At 41.6% G+C, this 21836-nt stretch overlaps 1 long non-coding RNA gene across 4 annotated transcripts; it reads right to left on the bottom strand.

Moving 5' to 3' along the window:
- Positions 1-940: 940 nt before the first annotated feature.
- On the bottom strand, positions 941-9425 carry LOC118019082. 4 transcript variants are annotated; one of them, XR_004681566.1, is made up of 5 exons: positions 9391-9425; positions 8619-8790; positions 5930-7025; positions 4570-4712; positions 1121-1307 (listed from the first exon to the last, which is right to left on the bottom strand). It is a non-coding gene; the product is annotated as an uncharacterized LOC118019082 (long non-coding RNA). The 4 variants fall into 4 exon arrangements; XR_004681564.1 differs by lacking the exons at positions 8619-8790; positions 9391-9425 and having other exon boundaries at positions 941-1307; positions 5930-6140; positions 6244-7798; XR_004681565.1 differs by lacking the exon at positions 9391-9425 and having other exon boundaries at positions 1122-1307; positions 8619-8875.
- Positions 9426-21836: the final 12411 nt, after the last annotated feature.

Here is a 21836-nt window from a genome sequence, read left to right as displayed (position 1 = left end):
AACATTAGGATGAGTTATTTAATGGAGAATAAATTATCATTTCTCTGAGTTGATTTGGAAGTGATGTTGCCCGAAGGATGGATGAGATAACAGGACAGCCTGAGCTCACTCAGCCCTATGTTATTCGGTGCAGGGGCTTGTGCAAATGGCTTTCTATTAGCCATTTCACATAGCATCTCAGATTTAATCATATATTTTTATTTTTCAAGATTTTATTTATTTATTTGACACACAGAGAGACAGAGAGAGAGGGAACACATGCAGGGGGAGTGGGAGAGGGAGAAGCAGGCTTCCTGCCTAGCAGGGAGCCTGATGCAGGGCTCAATCCCAGGATCCTGAGCCGAAGGCAGACGCTTAACGACTGAGCCACCCAGGCACCCCCTAATCATATATTTTTAATCTTATCTCCTTTCTCAGGCAGAATATACCAGTATACTATATTCAGTGTTAATAGATCTACCTCTAGTCACACCTCCTATAATTACAAAAATAATTAGCGGTAATACTAAGCATTTATTATGTTTACTATGTATCAGGCCTGGTGCTAAGCCATTCAGATGCTTTGCATCATCTGAGTTCTACGTTTTATATTTAACTTACTCCTTGACCATGCCAGGTGGATATCCCATGGGCATTTCAAACATAACAGGACCAAACAAGACTTGGGATTTGCTCCCGTGACTCGTATATTTTCCATCTTAGTAAATATGACTGGCCACACAGTTGTAGAAATACATAGCAGGCATCTTTGATTTTGTCATTTCACTCATATTCTGTATCCAGTGTCTCAGAGAGTCCTGCTGTTTCCATTTCTCATGTAAATGTAGAATCTGCCCATTTCTCTCCAAGCCTACTCTCACCATCATCCTAGAACAAGCTCCTGCCATTCTTCACTTCAGTCACTGTAACCCCCTCCTCCCACCTTCCACAGTTCCCTAAATCCTTTAAACACAGAGATCAGAGTGATCTCCCCCGCAATGTTTTACTATGCAAATTTTGAAATATGCAGCAAAGCTGAAGTAATTTTGTAGTGAATATTCATACCTATTACCTAGTTTCTGCCATTAACATTTTCCTTATATGTATTAGTTTGCTAAGGCTGCCATAACAAAATACCACAGACCGGATAGCTCAAGCAACAAAAATTTATTTTCTCACAATTTGGGAGGCTAGAAGTCCAAAATCAAGGTGTCAGCAGGTTTGGTTTCTTCTGAGGCTCATGTCCTTGGCTTGCAAACGGCCATTTTCTCCGTGTGTCTTCACATGGTTGTCCCTCGGTCTGTGTTCTGTATCCTCATCTCTTCTTCCTGTGAGGAGACCACTCACTGGATTAGGACCCACCCAGATGACCTCATATTACCTTAATTACCTCTGAAACCTCCTATCACCAAATAGTGTTCCATTCCCAGGAATGGGGGTTAGGACTTCCACATGTGAATTTTGAGATGACACAATTCAGCCCAAAACGCATATACTTGCTTTACTATATTTCTGGCCATCAATCTCTCCCCCTGTTCATCACAAATCTACCTTAAGTTGGGTGTATTTCAAAGAAATTGCAGATATTAGTACCCTTCCCTGTAAAAAGCCTTCAGCATACATATAATTCATGAGAGTTCAATAATTGTGTGGGGTTTTTTGGTTTGTTTTAATATGAAATTTAACTCCTAAATTTACATTTGCTGAGTTTGGGCAACTGTTGAACCCTAACTCTTTTCAAGTACAGAACATTAACTATGCCTTCAGGAAGTTCCCTAAAAACCCTTCCCAGGCAACCCCTGCTCCCACTCCTACCCCAGAAGAAACCACCATTCGAAGTTTTTTCCATTATAGGTGGCCTTTGCCTGTTAGAGAGTCATAGGAATGGACTCACGTAGCATGTTGTTGCCTATATCAGTAATTCACTTACTTTTATTGCTGAGTAATAGTCTACTTATGAATATATTACAGTGTGTTTATAATTTTTTAATTGATGGATATGTGAACTTTTTCCAGGTTTTGGCTACTACAAATAAAATGGCTATGAATATTCTTGCATGAGTCTTTTTGTGAACACATGTTTTCATTTGTTTTGGGTGAATACCTAGGAGTAGAATTGCTGGGTAGGTGTATGTTTATTTTTAAAAACAGAGTGATTTATTGATTTACTTGAGAGAGAGAGAGAGCGCGCACACACACAAGCAGGGGGAGAGGGAGAGGGAGAAGCAGACTCCTCTGTTGGGCAGGGAGCCTGACACAGGACTCAATTCCTGGGATCATGACCTGAGCTGAAGGCAGACACTTAACCGACTGAGCCACCCAGGCGCCCCCATGAGTGATCTTTTTAAAATGTGTCAAATAATGTAATTCATCTGTTTATAACTTTCTAATGACTTCCCTTTGGACTTAGAATAAAACCCATGTCCCCCCCCCCCCCCCCCCCCCCCTGCACCAAGTGTAACGCCCAGAAAGATCAGACTCCTGTCTCCTCCTCCCCTAGTCTCATGCTACTCCATGGACCACATCGCCCCCTGCCTCTCCTGCGTCTCCTGCCAGGCCGTCCCACTCCAGTCTTTTTCTTGCACAAGCCAAGTGTATTCCAAACTCACATCCTTGCTGTTACCCCAGCCAAAACCTTTATTCTCCCAACCCGCTGCCTGGCTGATTCCTGGTCCTCCTTCAAGTGCCAGCTTAAATGTCACTTTCTTCGGAGAAAAGTGAGGGTTGGAGAGGTTAAATTAGGAGAACGATCAGTATCACACAGCTGGGAGAGCCAATATGCAAATCCATGCAAATAGGCAATACGACCCCAGAGTCCTTGCCCTAACCATCTTAAAATACAAGTCTTCCTTCCATTGTGTGTCTCGTGATAGTTTCTTGCCTGCTCTCTCTCAGCTACCATTGTCTATTTCACTTCAGTCTGTTTTATTTTTTTCTTTGCTTTTTCCTATTCCCTAAAACTATTCCTACTAAAGTCACCCATGAACACCTAATTGTCAAAGCTGGTGAGAACAGTTTTCAGGTCCCACCCGACTTTGTCTCTCTGCAGCATCTGATACTCTTGACATGTTGCGTTTGGCTTGTATATTTCATGGTTTTCTCTGCTTCTGTAGCTCTTGGTCTTGGTTAGGGGCTCATTGTTCCAGTGCTTACCATTTAGATGTTGGCGTTTTAAGGTTCTTCCCCTGGAGTTATTTTCGTTGTGTGATGCATATTCTCCTGGGAGACCTCATCTACATCCATGATTTTCTTTTCTTTCTTTTTTTTTTTTAAGATTTTATTTATTTATTTGACAGAGAGAGACACAGTGAGAGAGGAAACGTAAGCAGGGGGAGCGGGAGAGGGAGAAGCAGGCTTCCCGCGGAGCAGGAAGCCCGATGCGGGGCTTGATCCCAGGACCCTGGGATCATGATCTGAGCCGAAGGCAGACGCTTAACCGACTGAGCCACCCAGGCTCCCCTACATCCATGGTTTTCATCACTGCCTACATACCGATTATCTTCTCAGCTAGATTCCCAGCCCAGATTTCTTTCTGAACTCGAGACCCATAACTTAAATACCTATTAAACTTCTCTAACTGCATGTCCCAAAGGCACTGTGTTAGTCTTCAAAGATGGGCCCCAGTGAGATATGTTTCTCAGTCTTCAAGTCCCAGGAAGCCCCCACTCCTTGAATCTGGGCTGACCCTGTGACCCACTCCTAACTACTAAATGATTTCCAAAGCTAGGTTATTAGAATCCTTGCAGTTTCTGCCTAAGCCTCTAGAAATGCTTTTTCTTTGGACTCTATCTCTTATAAGCCAGCTATCCTGCTGTGAGAAGCTCAAGTCACATGGAGAGGCCATGTGTAGGTGGAAAAGCCCCGCTGAACTCCTATTCAAAAGCCAGCATCAGCCGCCGCCCATGGGAGTGAGCTATTTTGGACAACCAGCCCAACTGAGCCTTCAGAAGATTACAGACCAGCCAACATCTGACAGTAATTATCTGAGAGACTCCGAGCAAGAATTGCCCAGCTGAACCCTCTTGACTCACAGACCCATGAGCAACAAGCATAAATTATTGTTTTAAACTATTAAGTTTTGGGGCACCTGGGTGGCTCAGTCGGTTGGGCGTCTGCCTTTGGCTTGGGTCACAATCTCGGGGTCCTGGGATTGAGCCCCTTGTCGGGCTCCCTGCTCAGCGGGGAGCCTGCTTCTCCCTCTGCCTCTGCCCCTCCCCCTGCTCGTGCACCCTCTCTCTCTCTCATGCTCTCTCTGTCTCTCAAATAAATAAAATCTTTAAAAAAAATAAAATAAACTATTAAGTTTTAAGATGGTTGGTTTCATGGCAATGATAGCTGGAACAGGCATCTTAAGTGTAGTATTCCCCAACTGAACAAAGTGTCTCTCCTGAACCAAATACTTCTCTTGCATTTCCCTGTTGTGGTTAATGGCATTGCTTCTACCCAAGCCTGAACCTAGAAGTCATTCTCTCCTTTCCTTCTGGATCAAATTCCACTCCTGCCGGATTCCCTCCTACTTCTATAAATTCTATCATTTAAATAGCTCCTGTGGCTCTCCCTCCCCTCCCCCTGTCCCTTCCCTGCTCTCACCTGTACAGTGACATTACTGTCTCAACTGGTCTCTGCTTGCTGGCTCCTCTGCAATCCCTCCTCCACCCTGCTGTCAGTCATCTTCCAACAATGCAGATCTGAGCTTGGGTATAGATCCTTTCATGGCTCCCGGTGCTCTGAGGCTTAAGTAAGTCAATCAGAGAAAGACATGTATCATATGACCTCACTGATATGAGGCATTCTTAATCTCAGGAAACAAACTGAGGGTTACTGGAGTGGTGGGGGTGGGGAGGATGGGGTGGCTGGGTGAGAGACATTGGGGAAGGTATCTGCTATGGTGAGCACTGTGAATTGTGTAAGACTGTTGAATCACAGACCTGTACCTCTGAAACAAATAATACATTATGTTAAAAAAAAAAAAAAGAAGATAGCAGGAAGGGAAAAATGAAGGGGGGGAATCAGAGGGGGAGACGAACCATGAGAGACTATGGACTCTGAGAAACAAACAGGGTTCTAGAGCGGAGGGGGTGGAGGGATGGGTTAGCCTGGTGATGGGTATTAAAGAGGGCACGTTCTGCATGGAGCACTGGGTGTTATACGCAAACAATGAATCATGGAACACTACATCAAAAGCTAATGATGTAATGTATGGTGATTAACATAACATAATAATAAAAAAAATTAAACACCCCCCCCCCAAAAAAGTACAAACTTCAGCAGGGTATGCAACCCTCTCTAACGTGGCCATTATCTCTTCACTCTCATTTGCTTCTGATGCTCCCTCGTGACCACTCTGTCCCTTCGCATTGACTCCTGTTTCCACCGGAAGGGCTTGTTCTCGCATTTCTGGACCCGTGCACATCTCTTTCTGCACACTATCCTACCGGTTAAGGGCTCAGGCTCTGATTCTTACTGTGGACTCATCACTTTTTAGTTGTGTGATTTTGGCCAACTTGCTTGTCTCTCTGTGTGTCAGTTGCCACAGTGGAACTACCTCATATAGTTTTTGTAAGGATTAAAAAGATGAATGCCGGTAAAGAACACGGAAGAGTGCGTAGGACATGATAAACGTGTCAGTGACACACACATCAGTAAGCATTGGCTGCTGCTAGCCTTCTTCCTTTCCCCGGAGTTCTGTCTCCGGCCCCCTGCTCCTCGTCCTGTACTTATTCACTCAGAAACTCCCATATGTCCTGACGGACTCAGCTCCAGGGTCTTACTTGTAGGAAAGTTATCAGGAACTGCTGGAAGAAAGTTCTTCCTTCCCTGGCCCCCTTGCCTTGTAGATAGATGCCTTTTTATCGTACTTACCACTCTCTACCTCAAATACTTCATTACTAGACAGAAGCTCTGGAACTTACTCCCAGGGCCGGGTACACGACGGGGACCTAATACATACTTGCTGAGTGAGTGATGGATGATGATCCAAGGACCTGATGACAGAAACCAGGGAAGAGAATATTCCCAGCCAGCCTGAGGAGATGAGAATTAGGAAGAAACAAATGAAAGAGGTTGGAGTTTGATGAAGAACATTTTCGTGTCCGTAAAGCTCAGTTGTGGGACAGTGCCGCTCATTATTGTCTTCCTTCCTCCCTAGATCAGTGCGCGTTCTGCAGAGAGTAATGAAAATTGCACCTCGAGCCTGTTACAGTACTGCCATTTGGCTAATCTTGTCTGCCCCACCCCCCCATCACTGGAAAGGGCAATCCTCACCTCGATGTCACACTGTTTGCTTCATTTTTCTCAGCATGCTCAATGATCACATGAATCCCAAAGTCCGAGACACCACTTCAAACAGAAAATAGCTAAGACCTCGTTGCAGTTTATGCCAAAGAGGCTGAGGAAAGTGCCCTGGAAGCAAAATGGCTTGCTCATATGGCTCAGAGAACTCGAAACCAGAGCTTCTGACTGGTATTATTGGGGCTGATTAAAGGAAGAACTTGACTCCCTGAGATTTAAGACTGTCCTTACCTGAGCAGACAGAACCCTCGTTTTGAGGATGTTTATGAATAAATAGGCCACTAATGGATATGATTTTCCAGGTTTCAGAGGAAAGGAATATGTTTGTTCTCTGCATCGGGAAATAAAGTTACTGATTCCTCCTGTCAGAACCCTCTGCTCTTGGGGGCCAGGAGCACCGGCAGTTGGGCAATCCAAGAGTGGAGTGGAGTCCTGCTTACCTACAAACGTGCGTTCTTTGTAGAACATTCTCTCAGGATGACTCTGGAGCTCTTAGGGCTACTGCGACTCTCAGAGCAGCTCTTTGGGTCCAACAGCTGCGCACAGGGTAGGGTGACATCGGAGCAGAGGCACGCCAAAGTCTCCATGAGGGGGGACCAGGGCCCCCTCAGCAGCTGCGGCTCTTACTGTCTTCAAAAGAAATGGCAGGGGTTCCTTCGGGACCGCAGGGGAGGTCCTTTGGTAGAGACTACAAAGAGTCCATGGGATACGAAAATTTCCACAGCCTAGGAGAAAGTCCCACTATAAAAACAAAACTGTAACATAGTTTGTGGTAAGTGTTTTGTTGAAATACGTGGGACTGTGTTCACTCAGTTTCTCAGCAAATATTTATCAAGCCACTGCTAAGTGCCAGATGTATCTTAGTGGCAGAAACTACTTCTTTATGTTTATGTCCTCATACTACGGGCCACACGCTCTATGCAACGCTATTTCCCTCAGCCTGGCCTGAGTTCAGGGTGTGGCGAGGCGCGGGACGGTGGAACGGCTCTTCTCTCTCTCCCTGAAGCTAAGGAACCTTTCACAGGACTCGAAACTCCTGATTTTGGCCTCTGTCATCGACGGAGTCAACCAAATTCAGTCAGGGGAGGGACTATTTGGATTGCCAAGATACTATATAATGAGACTCTTTGTGGCTAAGCTCCTACTGTTGGAACTTCAGCAAGTAATGCTGGCTTAAAAACCTCCGTGGATAAACATTGCCGCTCCCTTGAAAATTCTGGGAGTTCCAGCTTGGTTGCCGACCTCTCTCTGCTGTTTATCTATTTGTTTAGCACCAGCATTTCTAAAGCTTCCATTGTGTAAGGAATACTACCCTGGCTTCTGGGAAATACACTGAGCTATGCTCCCTGTCTGTGAGCTGGTCACGTTTTCAGTGGGGAATGCAATAAATGACATAGTCAAACAGCTTAACCATTATAAACAGAGAAAATAACTTTTACGGGCAGCAGCTTGCAACTCCAAATACAGTCTTGCCCAAGTGTTTGGCTAAGACACCGCCTTCTGTCACAGAGAAGAGAAGTGAAATGTGGGACGATCGCCGAAACATTATGGAATTAATAGAATCTTCTTTTTAGCCTCTGGGCCTTTGTACGTACTGGTTCTCCCTTGTCTCTCCACCCCACCCCAGCCCTCTATTTGTCTAAATTAAACTCTTATTTCATTTATTTTTAAAAGATTTTATTTATTAGAGAGAGCGTAATTAGGAGGAGGGGCAGAGGGAGAAGGAGAGGGCCAGAAGCAGACTCCCCCTTGAGTGGGGAGCCCGACTTGAGGCTCAAACCCAGGACCTTTGAGATCATGACCTGAGCTGAAGTCAGACGTTTAACTGACTGAGCCACCCAGGCGCCCCTTAAACTCATATTTTAAGTATCAACTGGGATTTAATCATGGGAGCCCTTGGTCACCAGCTACACACATAAACACACATACACACACACACACACACACACTTGTGCTAGTCGTCCCTCCTCTGTAGTCCCAGTAGCACACTACGATTCTCCCATTACGTATCGCATTTATTATAAGCTATTGTGGTTTCCTCTCAACTTCTCTACATACCTCCTCCCACTAGAATGTAAGTTCTGTGATTGTTGGGACCATGTCTGCCTTGTTCACCATCCTATTTCTAGTGGCTACGAATAGTAGCCATTCGATAAATAGTTGCTGAATGCGTGAATGTATGAATGTATGAGTGAGTAAATGAATGGCAGAAGCAACATCAGAGTAAAATCTTCATCTGTTGTTCACCTGCTTTGTGCAGTAATTTTCTAGGTATTTTATGGATTTTCATTTCTATGGGCTTATAAAGTTGTTCCAGGGATATAGTGTTTATTAAATGCCTCACTTACCTGTAAGATTTAGTGCTTATTGCAGCAAGAAGGATGTGATGCTACTGATAGGAAAATCATAGGCTTGGTCCCTGGCTTTTAATCTGGAGCTCTCTGCGTTGAATTGAGCTGCATCTAGATTAGCCCTTTTCACCCATTACAGTGGGCAAATGGTTCAGAGGTGAGTGACAGACTAGGAGAGAGGATATGAATGACTTAGAACAAACTACAGAGGGGCTCCTGGGTGGCTCAGTCGTTGAGCGCCTGCCTTCAGCTCGGGTCATGATCCCAGAGTCCTGGGATCGAGCCCCGCATCGGGCTCCCTGCTCCACAGGAAGCCTGCTTCTCCCTCTCCCATTCCCCCTGCTTCTGTTCCCTCTCTCACTGTATCTCTCTCTGTCAAATAAATAAAAAAAAATCAAAAAAAAAAAAAAAAAAGAACAAACTACAGAAAGAATTCTAGGAACACATGACCCAACAAATTCCTTTTCCACTGGAAAAAAAAAAAGACCAAAATCTGTGGAAAGGATGGGGAATATGCTCCAGAAATACAGCAGTAGAAGTGGGTAAAATAACCAGCAATGTTCAACTTGAAGTAAATGAGTTTCATTTCAAAGGGCAAAGCATGGTAACATTTATGATAAATTTTTGTGCTGAAGGGTCCTTTCTGAAGGTCACGAAAATAAGTTTTGAATTTAGCTTCCTAAATCCAGTTTTTGCTCTGGAAATTATGAGGGATTTTTTTAGTAAACAATCCATGCAGAGCTCTGGACTCTGCCCTGCTGTTTCCTACCTTCAAGTGTGGTCATTCGGGAAGGATTTCTTCTCTGTCATAAAGGCGGCAGTTAAGAGATGTGGGACCTCCTGACTGATATATATCTTACACTTCCCAGAACCTTAAAAGATTAAGATGAGTCATTTCAAGTGAAATGACCCCAGACAGAGAACTCAGAGGGCTGGCATATGTTTGTTGGAACCTTCCGAGAGAGCTCTTCATCCCGTTTACATGATCTTAAGAGGCTGCCTTCCGTAAGGTGATGAATGAGCCATCCGGTCTGCCGGACCTCCCCCTGCCTTAGCACACAGCAATTGTTTTCTCAGAGGTTCTGTGCATCTGGATAACCCTTTAATCACAAGCCACATTGTCTGGTGCAGGTACATAAGAAACAAGCCACCTCTCTCTGAATATGACTCTCTTGTGGTTCTTGATTATTTTTTTAAAAAGATTTTATTCATTTATTTGAGAGAGAGAGAGCACAAGCAGCGGGCAGACAGAGAAGCAGACTCCCTGCTGAGCAGGGAGTCCAACGTCGGGCTGATTCCCAGGACCCTACGATCGTGACCTCGGCCAAAGGCAGACGCTTAACAGACTGAGCCACCCAAGCGCTCCTTGATTATTTTTTATGATGTGAAAATGACTCTCCTTTTTAACCTAACATGTTTGAACTGGTTGTTCAAATTGACCATAAATTGACAATTATTCAACTTTAATGTAATTTTTTCTCAAACGTTTTTTATTATGGCAAAAGATGGATGACATAAAATTTACCATCTTAACTATTTTTAGGTGTACAGTTCAGTGGCATTAAATACATTTATAATGTTGTGCAATCGTCACCACCATCCATCTCCAGAACACTTTTATTTTGTAAAACTGAAACTCTATACCCATTAAACAATAACTCTGTGTTTTCCTGTCTCCCTAGTTCCTGGCAACCACCTTCTACTTTCTGTCTCTAGGATTTTGACTACTCTGGGTATCTCATATAAGTCGTATCAGTTTCTATCTTTTTTTTTAAGATTTTATTTATTTGAGATAGAGCGAGAGAGCGAGAGAGAAAGAGAGAGAAAGAGAGTGAGTGATCACACAAGCAGGGCAGAGGGGCAGAGGGAGAGGGAGAAGCAGGCTCCCCGCTGAGCAGGGATCCCAATGCAGGGCTCCATCCCAGGACCTGGAGATCATGACCTGAGCTGAAGGTGGCCCCAGTTCTGTCTTTTTGTGACTGTTTATTTCATTTAGCAAATGTCCTCAAGGTTCATTTATGTTGTAGTCTGTGTCAGAATTTCCCTCCTTTTTTTTCAAGCTGTAAGAATCCAGATTTAATATCAAGTACATCAGTAGAAGACAAAAATTATATTTTTTATACAAAAAAATTAATCTTAGCACTCAGGAACCTAAAAAGCATTTTCTTTCTTTCTTTCTTCTTTCTTATTTGTTTTCTTTTTTTTTAAAATTAGGGTTTTAATTTTAATTCCAGTATATATGTACAAAGGAATAATATTCAGCCATAAACAAATGAAATCTTGCCATTTGCAACAACATGGATGGACTAGAGAATATAATGCTAAGTGAAATAAGTCAGTCAGAGAAAGACAAATACCATATGATTTTACTCATTTGTGGAATTTAAGACACAAAACTAACAAACAAAGGAAAAAAAGAGAGACAAACCAAGAAACAGAGACTCTTTAAAAATTTTATTTATTTATTTTTAAAATTTATTTTTTGATGTAGTGTTCCATGATTCATCCAGTGCTCCATTCAATACATGCCCTCTTCAATACCCATCACCAGGCTAACCCATCCCCCCGCCCCCTCCCCTCTAGAACCCCCAGTTTGTTTCTCAGAGTCCATAATCTCTCATGGTTTGTCTCCCCCTCCGATTCCGCCCCCTTCATTTTTCCCTTCCTGCTATCTTCTTCTTCTTCTTCTTCTTTTTAACATAAAATGTATTATTTGTTTCAGAGGTACAGATCTGTGATTCACCAGTCTTACACAATTCACAGTGCTCACCATAGCACATACCCTCCCCAATGTCCATCACCCAGCCACCCCATCCCTCCCACCCCACCCCCCACTCCAGCAACCCTCAGTTTGTTTCCTGAGATTAAGAATTCCTCATATCAGTGAGATCATATGATACATGTCTTTCTCTGATTGATTTATTTCGCTCAGCATAATACTCTCCAGTTATTTAAATTTTAATTAACATACAGTGCAATATTGGTTTTAGGAGTAGAAGAAACAGACTCTTAACTGTAGAGAATTTCCCTCCTTTTTAAGCTGAATAATATTCAATTTTATGTATATCTTGTTCATCTGTCAATAGACACTTGGGTTGCTTCCACGTTTTAGCTACTGTGGATAATGTTGCTGTAAACATGGGTGTAAAAATACTACTTTGAAATGCTGCTTTCAATACTTTTGGGTATGCATTCAGAAGTGGAATTGTTGGATCATATGGTAATCCTATTTATAATTTTTTTGAGGAGCCCCCATACTGTTTTCCACAGTGTCTGTACCATTTACATTCCCACCAATAGGGCACGAGGGTTCCAATTACTCTGCATTCTCACCGTTTGTACTTTGTTTTGTTTTTTTATAGTAGCCATCCTGATGGGTGTAGGGTGGAATCCCATCATAGTTTTGTATTCTCTTACAGAGAATATTGAAGTGAAAAACCTTTACATAATCACAAGTTAGGTGTGGGGATGAGTTAGGCTTTTTGTTACCACGGTCAACAGCTTGGTCTATCAGGTATTCAAAAAGAAATTGAGACTGTCTGCCATTAACATGAGGTCCATCTGCTATCATTGATAGTGACAGAAACCGTATAGGATAGTTGTTAAATTCCAAATTAAGAGAGACCTAGGGTCAAATCTCACCGCTGATGCTTACTAGCTGTGTGAACTCTAAGATTCAGTCTCCTTAACTATACAATAAGGATAATAATATTCCCTGTGTGATAAAAGGGATAATCCCACGAGTTAATGAGATTTTCAAGGAGTCAAATCATTTCAGAGTTAGACAAGATAATGTATAAAAAGCATGACATACACTGAACACTCCATAAATATTATCTGTAGTAATGATGAAGATTCTTATTTAAATATCTCCTGAATTCTAAACATGAGAAGTAGCTTTTTGCCTAAAACCAATCCTTGAACGGTAACATGGAAACCTGTTCCAACAGGGGCATTAGGAAAAAAAAAAAGAGGAGAGGACAGAACAATGTTTCTAATTTTAGAGTTTAGGAGAGAATACATCTTTCATCATTTGGCAAATCACAGATCTTTTAGGGACACCAGAAGGAGGCACATTCAGAAAGATTTATGACAGTTTCTCTCAAAATGACCAAATTTCCCTCATAAAAATTTTTGCTCATACCAAGTTGATGGGACATGTATTAAGAAAGAAACTTTTCATTTTGCTTGCTCAATACCCTGGAAGAGCCGACTTGCTAAATGTAGCTGCTGTTTCTTAAAAATGTTATTTTTTATCCATCAAAATAATATTATTGTTATTTAATAATATACTTTAATAATATAATATATTATTGTTATAACCTTTTGAAGTTCTACCTTGTGAAGGAAACTGTGCTTAGATATAGGGAATCAAATATGAATGAGTTAGCCTTGACTTTAAGGTTCTTCAGCGGGAAGACAGAATACACCTATTTAACAAAAATTATACTCGGCATCAAAGATTAAATACCTTATAGCCCAAGAACAACTAATTCAATCCAGAAAAAGAAGAACTAGGCTCTAGCTTTGGGTATTAGTTTTCTTTGTAAGTTTGTAATCTGGGAAAATTCACTTAAATTCTTGAGTTTTCAATGTTTCAAAGACCAGTGATGATATCCCCCCTGCCATTCCCGTAAGGTTGACATAAGGCTTAAATGAGCTAAGGTTTATAAAAGCACGTAGTAAATTATAGTCTTACAGCAGTGATCTATCGTATGATCATTTCCCTTCCTCTGCCCTCTCATAGAGTGAGACTCTAGCAAACTTTCCGTTTTGTGTGTTTCCTATCTTTGCTTATGAAATAGCTGGAGGTTGCATCATTCTGTGTATGTATTGTGTGTGCATTAGCAACTATCATCGAGCTGAAGGAGCAGAACTAAACACAGACATCGGGACTCCTAAGTAATATTCCAACATTTTAAGCTGAAGATAACAAGAGGTTGTACCTATTTCAGAAGAGTGTCACCCTCAATCCACAGCGGAGGACACTGAACATTCATTCATGTAATACTTATTCGATAAATATCTGTGAAGAGCCTTCCCTGCACCAGGGGCCCTGCTATCAACTGAAAGGACGAGATCAAGAAAAGGCAGGGAGCTCAGTTCTAACACTGACTGACGTTTGCTGCTAACTTCTTGGCATTGAGTAAATCATTCATTTTCCTGTCCTTTAGGTTCCTCCTATGTAAACTGAAGGTTGGTTAGGTCACAAAGTACACAGCCAATATGATGCCTGGAAATACTGAAATAAAGAGACAAAGCAAAAAAAGGAAGGGTATGAAACCCTTTTCTACTTAGCTGGGAGAAGGGTGGTGGGTGCTACTCTTGGGAGTTAGGAGTCAGCAGTGAAGAGCAGTTTGTTGATGGAGGCCCTGGAGATACTGTGTGCTAGAATTTAGGAAATTTTATTTTATTTTTTTAAAGATTTATTTATTTATTTTAGAAAGAGACAGCGTGAGTGAGGGGAGGAACAGAGAAAGAGAGAGAGAGACAGGCAGACACCCCACTGAGCAGGGAGCCTGATGTGGGGCTCAATCTCAGGACCTCAAGATCATGACCTGAGATGAAACCAGATACTCAACAGACTGAGCCACCCAGGTGCCCCTAGGCTTTAGGAAATTTTAAAACTAAAGTTGTTATGGGCCAAAGGAATTTTTGTGGATGGTAAGAGATCTCAAATTTTGTTAGTAAGCTTAAAAGTAGATGATGATTCTACACTGGATGATTCGGCACATTTTTTCATCCTGGATTGTCTATGTTTTTGTGTGTCTGTGGTTTCTCAGCTTATTGTGAAACACATTAAACACAAGGGAAAGCAATATTTAACTAAAAGTTAAAGAAAAGGAAAGTCAATAAAATAATCTTCAAGGTAGGAACTGAAATGGGCTAAGGGGTAGTCCGGAGAGGAAGAGCATTAAGATACATTGCATTCATATGAGTGCCTTCTGGGCCCTGGGGACTTTCATATCTACAAAATAACCTCACTGTAGCCATGCAAGGTTACTCTTATGCAGATCTGAAAACTGAGGCATGGAGCGAGTAAGCAACTTCTTCAGCCTCAGGGAATGACTGTTGGAGAGGTCAGGTTTGAACTGTGGAGGGTATGAAGCTGCTCTTCTCTCAGAAACTCCGTCATAGACTTGGCACCCTTGCCATACTCACTTTATCTTTCCAGAATGATCTCTATGTGGAAAGGGGAGAGTCTGCTTTCATATATCTGACATGGTGTTAGCATTATCTGAAGATGTTATTCTAGCGTGGGGCACTTGCTTTCAAGTGCAGACGTGTGAGGTTTCTATTGTCATCCTGGGGTAAATGTTGCTGGAACTGACATTCCACAAAATATGTTTACCCTGCTTAGTTAGGAAAACCATGGGGATGAGGGGGTAAGGATCCTCATTCCCATATCATTTGAAAAAATGTCCAGTGAGCTTAAGCTGCCCAATTCTCAGAGGCAAATATGCAGTTTCATAGACTCACAGAATTTCAGAGCTGAAAAGAACTTAACATTTTTGCCTGTGGCTCAATCTGGCTAGGGGAAAGCTAGGACAAGAGTTCATTTATCACCCCCCACAACTCTCCCCCATCCCCCCCCACCCCCGTCCTCATGCATGCAACATTTTCCTGTCTGTGGCACTGGGTGCATGATTAAGCTACTTAACCAATTCCTGAATTTGTAATTTATGAATCCAGGAAAAGGGCACTTATCATTTGAATCACTCTAGAAGCATTTGTGAGAGTTAGGGAGGGAAAGATTTCTTCCAAAAGCTCCGTTATAGGCTGTTTCAGGTGCGCATTCTTGTCTGCCTTGGATACTGTACATGCCTCGCTGAATCTCGGCCTGAGTTCTCCCAGCCCTGATGAACTCGGAAGTACCAGGCCCGAAGGTTCTGCTTGATGGTTCCCATCAAGGATCAAACTGAAAATAGGAAGGCTTTGGTTGCTGACTGTGAGATAATCTTGCTCAAGCAGCCTGCCAAAAGCAGCAGATCATATGAAAAGCCACATGACTAACTAGAAATAATCGGAGCTTAAAGATGCCAGCGTCGATGAGTAAGATTTCTCTCATCAGAGGATCTAGTTAAAGCAAATTCACCCACTCACAAGTTCTTAAGTGCCATTATCTTTTACCCTGGAATATTTCACTTGCCCTGATGTGGTTTCATTAACACAGAAATATCAGCTTTTATGGATGACAAGAAGCTGTCCATTTATTTCTCTATTCAACCCATCTTTAAAGTGGACCGTGTTCCAGGTGTGCTACAAGATACAAATAGTACTTCCTTCATGCAACTCTTTCTGATTCCTCCAGTGGAGTGTTACTCGCTTCTTTTCTGACACCTCATAGCTCTTTGTTTGCAAGTCTCCAAATAGATTTGTGACACTTTGCATTGTATTGTAGCAACTTGAGAACATGTCTTATCTTACTATTCAGAACTGAGACAATCGAAGACAGACATAATGTTTTACAAATTTTTGCATGTTCCATGGCACTTAAAGAAGTCTTTGTGTAGAGTATGTTCTCAGCATTGTGGAATGAATGACTGAATATTTGTTGAGTTGGGTAAGAGGTCGATTCAGTTTAGGTTAAGTTATGCTGCCTTAACAAACAACCCCCAGAGTTCAGTAATTTACAATGCAATAGTTTATTTCTCATCGATGTTGAAGTCCACCGTGAGTTAGTTGTAGCTCAAGTTCCATTTTTTCATTTCTGGGATCTGGGCAGGTGGAGCCGCCACTCATTGGGATAAGCCCATCTGGTGGCAGGGGCCCAAGAGAGATGACAGAAATATGCCAGGGGCCAGAAGTGGCATATTTAAGGTGCTCAAACTTAACTGGCCAAAGCTAGTCATTTGGGGAAATCTCCGACGAGGGGCAGACACATATAATTCTCCCAAGGTGGTGAATACTTGGGAATAATAATATAATCTACCAGAGAAGTCATCCTATTTTTAAGGAGTTTAAAATATAGTTTGAAAGTAAGCTACACACAAATATCTATAATATTTAAAATGAGGTGCAAGCAATATGTTAGAGAGGTAAGAAGAAAGAGAGATTTCCTTTGACAGGGCTTACAGAGGATGTATCCTTTGGCTTGGGCATAAAATAGTAAGATTTTATGAGAAGGAAATGGGGAAAAGGTGGCCTAGGTGCACAGAAAACTATTAAGAAAGACATGAAGATGCTCAAGAAAAAGGTGTACTCAGGAAAAAACTGAACAGTCCACTTCTGGTGGAAGGTAAGTTGCCACACAGAGAATAGTCTTAAATTCCAGACTAAGGACATTAGAGTCTGCTCAGCAGGCAATGATAAGGCACTGGAGGTTTTGGAAACTAAGTGAAGAATGGATTGAAGAGAAGCTGAAGACATATTATGAGGCTACTTGAAGGGTCTGGGTAGGAGATACTGAAGGGAGAATCAGAGCAGCAATGAAGTGGACAGAACATGGACAGGCAATCTGCAAAGGAAATCAGCAAAACTTGAAAACCCATCTGTTTGGGGCACAAAGAAGGCACACAGAGCAGGAAGTTGAAGACAATTAGACAGTGGTGGTATCATAAATGAAATTAGAAAGATAAGAAAAAGAATTGACTTTTAGAATGGGAATATGATGTTTTATTTTAGTTATGCTGAGTTTGAGGAATTTCAGTTGGAAATGTTTAATAGGCACCTGGAATCATGGAAATAGGATTTAGGATTGTGGTTGTGATTGAAATTGTAGACCGTGGGATCTATGAAAGAGGTGACAGCTGAAGCCATGAATTCAGATGTGAATATCATAGGGGAAGAGTGGCTGAAAGGCAGAGCCTTGGGGACTTCGCATTTGCAGAGAATGGGAAGAAGATAAGCCTGGGAGGGAGACTGAGGATCACTGATAGGAAGGAGAGGAGGAGAGAACAGAATAGTGTAGGATCAGCTCAAATGAGGCAGAGGAGAGTCTGAGGAGGAGGGAAAGGTCAATAGGGTCAAATACTTTCGAGAGCGGCAGGAGGAAGGGAACGTGGAAAGTGGCCCTGAGCTCAGAGGAGATCATTGGTGATAGGTAAGGAATCAAGTTCAGTATAAAATGAAAATGTTCTTTTGACAAATTTGGTGATAAAAATTACAGTGATGGAATGACGGAGGGGTAGTTGGAGGTGGTGGAATCAAGAGTAGGGTGAGTGGGCTAACCTCTAGAAGATGGACACATTCTGTGAGAGGAGGGGCAGGAGGAGAGGGACTAAGAGAGACATTGTCAGTGGGTAGGAGTAGCTCTTACCAGGGTAGAAAATAAGAAATATGTTCGTTCTTTGAAATGAAAAAGTAATGATGTGTTATTGAAAAATTAGGTTAGTTTCTTCTTTAAACCATGTGTTTTAGTCAAGGGAAACTGAAAGAACCCTCAAGTGACCCTACTGTATTTATGGGCTTCAATACTGATAATTTTAGGAAAATGTTTTTGTGACTGGGAACTCAATGTCCTTTCAGTGGAAGGAGGGCACTGTAGGCCTTTTACGGGGCATATTAGAGATCTTTTCTTCCTACCATTTGAAATTGTTGGAATCTCCTCAAAGTGGCTGAAATATTTCCCAAAAGCTTGGGGGGGGGGGGCGGGGAATGAGACCTAACCAGAGCACAGTTATGTTTTGTAAGGTTGCCATTTGTGATATGAAGAGTGTCCTCGAACAGAAAAACTGGTAAACCAGGTAAAGAGAGATGTTTAGTAATATTTATACCTTCATTTCTTAATTTGTCATTCACATTCATTCAACATTCCACAATATTTACTGAGCATCTGCTATGTGCCAGATACTATTTTAAGTGCTGGAGACAGATAGGGCCTCTCTACTCATGGAGATTACATTGCTATGAACAAATGGCTATGTAATACAATGTCATGTAATGATGAGTGCTACAGAGAAAAGGTAAAGCAGTTTAAAAAGATAAAGAATAATGGGGAAGTTCAGATGGGACATCATATAGAATGGCCTTGGAAAGTCTCTGATGAGAAGAACTAAACAGAGATCTATAAGATCTGAAGGAAGTGTGTCCCAGGCAGAAAGAACACCAATGCTGAGACTAGTCATTCTTAGATGGGAGTGAATTTAGCACAGTTTAGGAAGAGCAAGAAGGCCAGTGTGGTGGAGGAAAGGAGCAGGTGGAGAGTAATGGAGATGGTGTTGGAAAGAAAGGCCAGATTATGGGGGACCCTGATGGCTTTTATTCTCAGGCAGGTGGGAAATCACTGGATGGGTTTTGAGCAAGAAAGTAACATGGTAGGGATTATGTTTTTAGAGGATTGTTCTGAGTGCAGTGCGGAAATGGAGCATGAGTGGGTAAGATCTGAAGCAAAGAGACCAGTTAGGAAGTGGCTACAGAGATCCAGGCAAGGAAAGATAGAGATTTGAACAAAGATGACAGCGGTGGTGATGAGGAGAGGTGGAAAGATTCTAGACATATATTTAATTTTTTAAATTACAGTTTTACTGAAATTTAATTCACATACCATAAAATTTTATTTAATTATACAAAGTGTTCAATTCAGTGGTTCTAGAGATAGATATGATAGGATGCAATAATGGAGTTGATTCAAAATATGAAAGGAAGAGAGGCATCAAGGACGTGTCTTGGATTAGGGATTAAGTGACAGTATGGACACGGGATGGGGGGCATTTGCTGAAATGCGGAGAACTGGGGAGAAGAGAAGTCCCTATATTACTGGATTAGGAGATAACCTAGAAGCACATAGAAAAATGCCTTGTATGTTGTAAATGTGAAATATATTTTTGGCTCCTCTTTTTCTTAGATACCATTTCCTCTCTATTTTTGGACACAAAGAGAAAACCAAAAGTCCAGTTGCTGAAATCAAGATACAGAGTCAGAGAGTTTAAGCAGGAGACTGATTTGCTGTTCAGAAGCCAAGCTGTGGGTCTAGGAAGTTTTATATTTCTAGTTTCTGGGGGCTGGAATTGTCTCTTAGTAATGGCAGAGGATTAATTTCTCCTGGAAGCCAGATAGTAAATTATCATGCAGGATATTTTCTCTAGGAAGCCAGAGAGCAAATTATCATGTTGGATATTTTTAGTGGCCATAGAATGGGTTCCTTTAGTACCCACTTATGGAAAAAGAATAAGAGCACATATCAAATCGTGTATCCTTGTTGCCCAATAAGTCATTGATATGTAAAATTTGGTGATCTCCACTGGGATTCCCCACCATTAATTCTACAAGTCTGACTTTGTGATGTGCCAATAGCTTTTATGAATTGTATTTATGTAATAAATTTACAAACAAACCTAAGATTTATATATACATACCCATATACAGAAGGCAGGTGGGAAATCACTGGATGGGTTTTGAGCAAGAAAGTAACATGGTAGGGATTATGTTTTTAGAGGATTGTTCTGAGTGCAGTGCAATCTGAATGCAGATTAACAGTAATCATTCACATTCGTTACTAACATTATGGAAAAAACAACTGGAGAAAGGCCAACTAGATTGAATGTGGAGAGAGAAATCCAGAGACAAAATTTTTGATGGGAAGTACTTGGTTTGGATTCTTGCTTTATCCTGAAACTTGGGCCTCCTTTGTCTCAGTTATCTACTGCTGTATAATCAACCACATCAATGCTTAGTGGCTTAAGACAATGAATTATTATTATTATTATTATTATTATTAATTTCTTCTAGTTTTGTGAATTGAACCAGAAAAGGGGCACCTAGGTGGTTCAGTCGGTTAAGTGTCCAACTCTTGATTTTGGGTCAGGTCATAATCTCAGGATCAAGCCCTGCATCAGGCTCTGTGCTGGGTGTGGAGTCTGCTTGGGATTCTCTCTCTCTCTCCCCCTTCCCTGATCTCTCATTCTCTCTCAATAAATAAATAAAATCTTAAGAAAAAAAAAAAAGAAAATCAGAGATTTGCAATTGTTTTATATCTTGTAAAACTTACCCAACATCAGAAAATTATTCTGACAGGCAGTTCCTTACTTCAGAGATGCTACTCTTCAAAAAATAGATAAGCAGATTTGGATTCTCCTGCAACTTTTTGTTGGTTTTCAAGATCAATCATTTGAGTTCTCCTTGATTTTATTTATAAGACTAGATCTATAGACCAGTGCAAAGAATAATTTCCAGAATCGTCCTGGTCATAACTTTTGGTCAATGTGATCCTTTCAATTTAACTGTGCAGAGGTATAGGATATGCGGACAATCATATGTGCCTTCGTCAATCCTATCCTATGCATCAGATCTGGAATCAAGTTACACAGAGTGGGAAAACAAATGAGGTGGCACCAGTCTGAGGTGGAACAAGTCCAGAATAGACGGGGAGATGAAATGGGAAGTGGGAGGAATCAGCAAGAGTTGGCAGGTATACCATTAAGAGCGAACCAGTAGTGCCAGAAGTTTCTGGAAAAGTGAGAAAAGCGGGCAGCCCAAGTAGGACAAGAGCCAACATAAGAACTGAGCAGCAATCCAGGAGAAAGTCCATCCCCAGGGTAGCAGCTAAGCAGCAATATAGAAGCAGATAAGTAAATTATTAACAAGTTAATATTAACTTGTTTTATATATATATAATTAAAATTATTAACAAGTTAATAATAAGAGAGTTAGGGCAAGGTTAGAAGTACAAATAGCAGCAATTGAGAAAATACATTCAGGAGTTGAACCAATAATTATTCAAGACAGGAAAGTCTTTTAAACTCAGCTGCTCAACCTCTTCTACTCATCCCCAAAGAGACCTCCTCAGATGGACAAGAATCTGTAAAATACATAACACCTATGGTTAAGAAATTCTCCATTCTTGTCATTATGAAAAGTTACTTCACTCCTTTCCTGTAATTATGAATTTTCAGTTAACCCATGTAAAATATTTCCAGAGTGTTCGGCATGTGGCATTCAATGAATGTTAGTTCCTTCCCTTTCTTTCTTCTAGTGGCAAGGTATGCAGAAGACCACTTAGTAAGAAGCAACTCTTGGAATTCTTAATCGCAGGAAACAAACTGAGGGTTGCTGGAGTGGGGGGTGGGGTGGGAGGGATGGGGTGACTGGGTGATAGACACTGGGGAGGGTATGTGCTCTGGTAAGTGCTGTGAATTGTGCAAGACTATTGAATCTCAGATCTGTACCTCTGAAACAAATAATGCAATATATGTTAAGAAAAAAAAAAAAGAAGAAGAAGAAGGTAGCAGGAGGGGAAGAAGGAAGGGGGGGAAATCGGAGGGGTAGATGAACCAT

This window comes from Mirounga leonina, unplaced genomic scaffold, assembly GCF_011800145.1.
Source record: "Mirounga leonina isolate KUSES-001 unplaced genomic scaffold, KU_Mleo_1.0 Mir_173, whole genome shotgun sequence".
NCBI classification, from domain to species: domain Eukaryota; kingdom Metazoa; phylum Chordata; class Mammalia; order Carnivora; family Phocidae; genus Mirounga; species Mirounga leonina.
Note: the sequence above shows the minus strand (reverse complement) of the source record. Positions and strands in the feature narration are given on the sequence as shown.